Source organism: Rhinoderma darwinii, chromosome 1, assembly GCF_050947455.1.
Source record: "Rhinoderma darwinii isolate aRhiDar2 chromosome 1, aRhiDar2.hap1, whole genome shotgun sequence".
Taxonomy (NCBI): Eukaryota; Metazoa; Chordata; class Amphibia; order Anura; family Rhinodermatidae; genus Rhinoderma; species Rhinoderma darwinii.
Genome location: NC_134687.1, coordinates 332,447,018 through 332,454,242, shown reverse-complemented (window position 1 = coordinate 332,454,242; position 7,225 = coordinate 332,447,018). Strand labels below are relative to the sequence as shown.

At 42.5% G+C, this 7,225-nt stretch overlaps 1 long non-coding RNA gene across 1 annotated transcript; it reads right to left on the bottom strand.

Moving 5' to 3' along the window:
• Positions 1-1,900: 1,900 nt before the first annotated feature.
• Positions 1,901-6,873, bottom strand: LOC142742143 (uncharacterized). The gene is made up of 4 exons (XR_012881321.1): positions 6,792-6,873; positions 5,933-6,124; positions 4,596-4,912; positions 1,901-2,211 (listed from the first exon to the last, which is right to left on the bottom strand). It is a non-coding gene; the product is annotated as an uncharacterized LOC142742143 (long non-coding RNA).
• Between the last annotated feature and the right edge of the window lie 352 nt (positions 6,874-7,225).

Here is a 7,225-nt window from a genome sequence, read left to right as displayed (position 1 = left end):
TTGGCTGAACTTGATGGACATGTGTCTTTTTTCAACTGTACTAACTATGTAACATGCTATGTGACATTCGCACACACACATTATATATATATAACAGTAAACAGGCAGCACTCACAAAGGCTTATGGTGAAAAAAGCGGGTGCTTTATTGACCCCAAAAGTGCGACGTTTCGGCTCACACAACCTGAGCCTTTCTCAAGCAGTTTGTTAGTGGGTATACACACACATGTATATAAAAGGTTGAGCAAGTGAATAAGCAATTTACAATCATCAGTGTACAATCTAGCAAAATATCAAATTACAGTACATATAGTTGATGCATGCAAGCATCCCAGTGAAAAGGGTCATACACATTACAGTTGTGCATATGTGGCATAAAAATAGGCCTGCAATATCCCTCATAGTATAGTGTAGTGTCTGTTTTATGATAAGTAATAAAGTACACCTGTGCTTATTTATTGACTATACAAACGAGGAGGACTCACATATGATCCAGCATGGTAGGAAGTGTTTACAATGGGAGCTCACCCAACATCATTACAGTGCTAATGCACCTGTGCAGGGGAGAAATCAATGGGACATTGCTGTGTTGATGCTCACATGTGCAGAAGAGTGGAAAAAGCCTCTGTGGCCATATTACTAGAGGGCAAGTGCCCATACATGAGTGAGTGAGTGTTTATGAGCGTCATAGCAACACTCACTGGCCTCATGAACAGCACAAGTCCAATGGTCGGGTTGTGAAGTTAACCCTGTGTGTGCCTGCACACAAATATAATAACTATTAGGCAATAATAAGGTTTATTAAAGGCTATATAACCCCAAACAAAGTTGCTGATTAGGTACAAATGCAACCTCAAGAACACGGAGAGGGGACAAGAGCTAGAGACCACCAGATGGGTGGGTGAAGCCCAAGCCCAGAGGTGTGTACCAGCACTCAGTCCGTGTATATGACACAGATAGATGCAGCGGCGCACACCACCGTGGATGTACAGCAAATAACCTGTTAAAGAGGCTCTGTCACCCCATTATAAGTGGCCTATTTTGTACATGATGTGATTGGCGCTGTAATGTAGATTACAGCAGTGTTTTTTATTTAGAAAAACTATCATTTTTGACGGTTATGACCTATATTAGCTTTATGGTAATGAGTTTCTCAATGGACAACTGGGCGTGTTTTACTATATGGCCAAGTGGGCGCTGTGGAGAGAAGTGTATGACGCTGACCAATCAGCATCATACACTTCTCTCCATTAATTTATACAGCACATAGCGAAATAGCTATATCACTATGTGCAGCCACATAAACACACTATAACGTTACTGCAAAGTCCAGACAATGAATATACATTACCTCCAGCCAGGACGTGATGTGTATTCAAAATCCTGACCACTTCTCTGCACTTATCTGTGAGTTACAGCACAGCACAGCGAGATCTCGCTGTAAATGACAGCTTAATCTCGCGAGACTACGCCTGCTGTGCTGTAAATCACAGAGAAGTGGTCAGGATTATGAATACACATCCCGTCCTGGCTGGAGGTAATGTATATTCATTGTCAGGACACTGCAGTAACGTTATACTGTGTTTATGTGGCAGCACATAGCGATATAGCTAAATCGCTATGTGCTGTATAAATTAATGGAGAGAAGTGTATGACGCTGATTGGTCAGCGTCATACACTCCTCTGTACAACGCCCACTTGGCCATATAGTAAAACACGCCCAGTTGTCCATTGAGAAACTCATTAGCATAAAGCTAATATACGTCATAACTCAGTCAAAAGTGATTGTTTTTCTAAATAAAAAACACTGCTGTAATCTACATTACAGCGCCGATCACATCATGTAAAATATAGGGCACTTATAATGTGGTGACAGAGCCTCTTTAAGTGTGCAACATGGGGACAGCCAGGGTACAAGAGGACAACGCTTGCAACATAGTAGAAGATAGTCATACCAATGAGTACACCAAAATATCGGTACTTAAAGGGGAGCATACCAACAAATGGAATAGAGTCTGTGTGCAGGTAACCACGGGTAACGAGGGAACAGTACTGTAGTAAATAAGTATAACTAAAATCACATCAACACATCAAGTGCCGCACAATCTATTTTATTATATAAAGGCAAGGAAAATACAGGCTGGACCACATCTTGTGAGCAGAACCATCATCCGTTTAATAAGTGACTTTCTTCAAGTGACAGACATGATATCTGTAAAGATAAAAAATGTGTGTAAGTCAATTGTTATAACAACATAAAAAGAGATTTCTATTTTCAATCTAACAAAGTATACAGATAATTAGTAATCGGAACCACGTGTAACGGGGCAGGCGGGTCCTAATGTACATCACCTAGAATGTATTCTGCGTTTAAGCCATTCGGTTTTAAAGTATTGAGTTTCCTAATTCATTGTAATTCCCTGGTCCTCAGAGACCTGGCCCTGTCACCACCGAGACGTGGTCTAGGGACATGGTCAATAAGCCAAAATTGTAACTGCCGCTCAGTGTGATTGGCTTCCGTGTAGTGTTTAGGGACTGGCAGATCTAGGTCGTTTTTTGCGGATTGTGTACCGATGCGGATTGAGGCGAGTCTTAACATCTAATGTGGTTTCACCCACATATAACAGACCGCAAGGGAATTGTAAAATATAGACCACATGGTCTGAGTTGCAGGTAAGGAAGTGTTTGATGGGGTATGTCATCCTCGTTATGGGATATGTAAACTAACCCCCTTTCCCCATTAGGTTACAGTTAATGCAGCTTCAGCAGGGGAAACAACCCATTTTGGGTCTGGAGAGGAAGGTCTGTGTGGATGATCTTTTTGAACCCAGGTCTGATCTGACAATCTATCCCGAATATTGGTAGCTCGACGGTATGCCATAAGAAGGGGGTTGGCTAGTTCTGGAACAGTTTTAAAGCAATTGAAAAGCATGGGCCAATGTTTCCTCAGCACCAGTGATATTTCCACACTATAGTCCGTGTAGGTGGAGATAAATGGTATACGATCAGCTGTCATTACTTGTTTTGGGGGTCAAAAGATCCTCTCTATCGAGATTGTTCACTGTCATTTTAGGTTTTCTGAGGAGATAACCTGGGTAACCCTTATCTTTAAATTTGTCTATAACAACATCCAGAGTGTGTTCCATTTTGTCCTCCTTACTGACTATTCTCTTGGCCCTCAAGAGCTGACTGGACAGTAGAGAATTAACCATTTTGCATGGGTGACAACTGTTATAACGCAATAGGTTATTTTTGTTGGTAGGTTTGATGTGTAGTTCAGTCGTGAGTCGTGAATCTACAATTCGTACAAGTACATCAAGAAACTGTAAGTTGTCCATGGAATGAACCATGGTGAATTTTACAGTGGGGTCAACTGTGTTAAGGTACCGGTGGAAGATCAGCAGATCCTCCACGTTGCCAGTCCAGATGAGGAACACATCATCTATGTATCTCCACCACCTCAGAATTTGTCTGAAGTGGTGGGACACATAGACATCGGTCTCCTCCAATGTACGCATATATATATATTAGTGTATGTGGGTGCCACATGCGAGCCCATAGCGGTGCCTTGCGTCTTAATGTAAAACTGGTCACGGTAGAGAAAGTAATTACATGTAAGCACTATGTGTAGCAGCGAAAGTCCAAAGTCTTGAATTCAGTAGACATGTCAGTGGTATCAAGCATACTTCCCATGGCTGCCAGACCTCTGGTGTGGTCAATAGATGCATAGAGAGATACAACATCAAAAGAAACAAGATAAAAGTCACAATTGGGAGGCAGTGGTGTCTCCCTCAGATTTAGAAGGAAGTCAGTAGTATCCCTTATGTACGAGGAGGCTTCTGTAGCAAACCTCCTAAGAACCCTATCCAGGAAAATTGCAATGTTGCTAAAGATGGAATCACTGTCCGATACAATCGGGCGTCCTGGTGGATTGGTCAGGGACTTATGTATCTTGGGAAGTACATACAGAACAGGTGTCCTTGGGTGTTTAATAGTAAAGAATTTGCATATATCCTCATTAATAAGGTCCTGCTCCCGGGCGTGTTTGACAACGGTGTCAATCTGTCTAGTTATCGCAAACCTAGGGTCACTGGGGATTTTTTTGTATACATCTGTATCTCCTAATTGCCGTTCAATCTCATCTATATGCATATTGGTGTCCATGACGACAACAGCTCCACCCTTATCAGCGGGTTTAACTGTAAGACTGTCACCCTGAACTAACTCATTAAGAGCTTTCATTTCAGCGGCTGACATGTTAGGGTGTTTGAACCTCTGTTCACCAATGTCAATTTTCAACTGTTCAATATCAGACTTAACAGCATAGATATAAGCTTCTATGACTGGGGTCTCCTTAGGGGTCACAAAAATGTTTCTGTTGCGGAGATCATATTCGTTAAGGTTCAACTGTGTACTACAAATTCTAGGTAAAGTTATACGTTCATTAAACCAAACCTTCAATTTAACAGATCTAAAAAAAAATAATAAATCTAAATCTAGTTGGTACAAATCAACAACTGCAGTGGGACAAAATGATAATCCTCTGTTCAATACAGACAATTGTAATGCAGAAAGTGGTTTAGAAGAGATATTTACCACTGTGGTCTCCTTTTCTGGATGGCTCCCCGAGTTATTGGTGGTTGTGGCCTCTGGATTATCACCTTGCTGGGACCGGCGGTGTTACCTGTCCCCTCTCCTGGTGCGCCTCTGGCCGGGATAGAGGTCCCAGGGGTGTCGCCTAAGAAGAATCTTCTGGAGTGCTTTGTAAAGTATTAGGTCTGCGTCGTCTCCTATTGTCCCTAGACTGTAATCCAATTCTATTGTCCTCAAAATGCCAATTATAGATAAGTCCTCTGGTGCAGTCATCCGCGTCTCGGTTCCACTTCCTCCTCTTTACCTCCTCAAGCTCAGTTCTATATTTTTGCAAATAGGTGGTTAAACCAGTTTTAAATTTGTCAAAGTCTTGTGCTGGGTTCAAGGAACATAAAGCAACCTCGGTTGTACTCAGACTGGATGTAAGGGTATGTGCACACGACCTCTTTTCAGACGTAATGGAGGCGTTTTATGCCTCGAATTACGCCTGAAAAGACGGCTCCAATACGTCAGCAAACATCTTACGATGTTCTGTGCAGATGAGCTGTCATTTTACGCGTCACTGTCAAAAGACGGCGCGTAAAATTACGCCCGCGGCAAAGAAGTGCAGGACACTTCTTGGGACATAATTGGAGCCGTTTTTCATTGACTCCAATGAAAACCAGCTCCAATTACATCCGTAAAAGATGGCGTGAAAAACGCGTGCACTTGTAAAAACGTCTGAAATTCAGGAGCTGTTTTCTCCTGAAAACAGCTCCGTAATTTCAGATGTATTTGGTGTTGTCGTGTGCACATACCCTAACAGTGGCTATCTCCTGTTGTAGGAACTCTATATTGAGTACTATCATGTCCAATGTGTACTTGTTAGGCTGGGTTCACACACCCTATTTACGGATGTAATTGGGGCATTTTAACCTCGAATTACGTCCGAAAATACGGCTCCAAAGCGCCGGCAAACATCTGCCCATTCATTTGAATGGGTTTTACGATGTACTGTGCCGACGGTCATTTTTTTTACGCGCCGCTGTCAAAAGACGCCATGTAAAAAAGACGCCCGCGTCAAAGAAGTGCATGTCACTTCTTGGGATGTAATTGGAGCCGTTTTCCATAGACTCCATAGAAAAACAGCTCCAATTACGTCCGTAATGGACGCTGTGAAAAACGGCTGCACATGCCATTACCTTCTGAAATTCAGGAGCTGTTTTCTCCTGAAAACAGCTCCGTAATTTCAGGCGTATCGGACGTGTACATGTGAACCCAGCCTCAGAGATTTGTTGAAACTTTGTGCAAAAAGTAGAGTTTTGAGAAAAAAAGATTTGGCCTTAAATTAGACCGCATACCTCTCGGTATCCGTTTCGCCTTGAAATATTCTCCCAGGGTGGTATGGTGTAATTGTAGAGTTATTAACCTTTTGGAATCACCTCCAATCACCTTCTTCTCAGGTCTGTGGCTGATGGTATACATAGGAAGTCCGCCTCTCCTACCAATCCACTCAGAATCCGTTCCGCGTCCTCATCCGTATACGTGAAAACCTCAGGGGTAAAAAGATTAGCAGTTTCTGAAGGTATAGACATGATTAAATAGGGCCGTGCAAACTAGCAAGTCAAACCTAGATTAAAAAAAATAGAATCCTGCAGCACAGGCTTAAATGAAAGGGGGTGCAAGCCTTAGGGAACTGACCACTGTCCCTCTAGACAAAAAGCAGTAAATAGGCAGATTTTTGCTGCGTCTTTCGCCTGCGGCCATTGAGCGCCGCGGGCATAAATCGCCCCGAAATACGCTTCTTCTGACTCCCAATGATGTCAATGGTATGTCAGAAGCGTAAACGCCCGAAGATAGGGCATGTCCCTTCCTTTTCCCGTGAGCCGGTTTTTCCACTCGCGGGTAAAGAAACGCCTCCGCCTCCCATTGAAATCAATGGGAGGCATTTACGGATGTTTTTTGGCGCGTTTTCTCACGCAGTTTGCGCATCAAAATACGTGCCAAAAAACTCAGTGTGAACTGGCCCTTACAGTTCATGTAGTGGATGCATGCAAGCATTCCAGTGAAAAGGGTGATACACATTACAATTATGCATATATGGCATAAAAATAGACCTGCAATATCATTCATAGTATAGTGTAGCAGTCTGTTTTATGATAATATGTAATAAAGTGCACGTGTGCTTATTTAGTGAATATACAGATGAGGAGGACTCACATATGATCCAGCATGGTAGGAAGTGTTTACAATGGGAGCTCGCCCAACATCATTACAGTACTAATGCACCTGTGAAGGGAAGAAATCAATGGGACATTGCTGTGTTGATGCTCACATGTGCAGAAGAGTGGAAAAATCCACTGCAGCCATATTACTAGAGGGCAAGTGCCCATACATGAGTGAGGGAGTGTTTATGAGCGTTTATGATATAATAATAAAATCTGTGTGCAGGCACACACAGGGTTAACTTTACAATCCGGCCATTGGACTAGTGCTGTTCATGAGGCTAGTGAGTGTTGCTATGATGCTCATAAACACTTCTTCACTCATGTATGGGCACTTGCCCTCTAGTAATATGGCTGCAGTATAACTATATGAACTGTAATTTGATATTTTGCTTGATTGCACACTGATGATTGTAAATTGCTTATTCA